Source organism: Penaeus monodon, chromosome 15 (assembly GCF_015228065.2).
Source record: "Penaeus monodon isolate SGIC_2016 chromosome 15, NSTDA_Pmon_1, whole genome shotgun sequence".
Taxonomy (NCBI): Eukaryota; Metazoa; Arthropoda; class Malacostraca; order Decapoda; family Penaeidae; genus Penaeus; species Penaeus monodon.
Genome location: NC_051400.1, coordinates 47881547 through 47881791, shown reverse-complemented (window position 1 = coordinate 47881791; position 245 = coordinate 47881547). Strand labels below are relative to the sequence as shown.

The window sequence follows — 245 nt, the reverse complement described above, 5'->3', positions numbered from 1 at the left end:
GCTTAAAATCAATGAGATTCATATATATTTACACATTTTGGTTATTTATGTGTCAGATATTCCACAACCCTCAATTCCATCACACCCCCACGCCACATAACAGAAATGACACATGGCATATGGCACAGAAGACACGTCGCATATATGGTACATGGCACTTACAGCACCTGACACAAATGACGCATATCACAAAATCACATGACACCAACCCCACCACACGACACGAACCCCCACACATAACACCC

The 245-nt window shown here is 42.9% G+C and overlaps 1 protein-coding gene across 1 annotated transcript in view; it reads left to right on the top strand.

Moving 5' to 3' along the window:
• LOC119582078 (potassium voltage-gated channel protein Shaker-like) overlaps positions 1-245 on the top strand; it is a gene marked incomplete at its 5' end in the record, with an annotated part of 55543 nt that overhangs the window by 46417 nt on the left and 8881 nt on the right.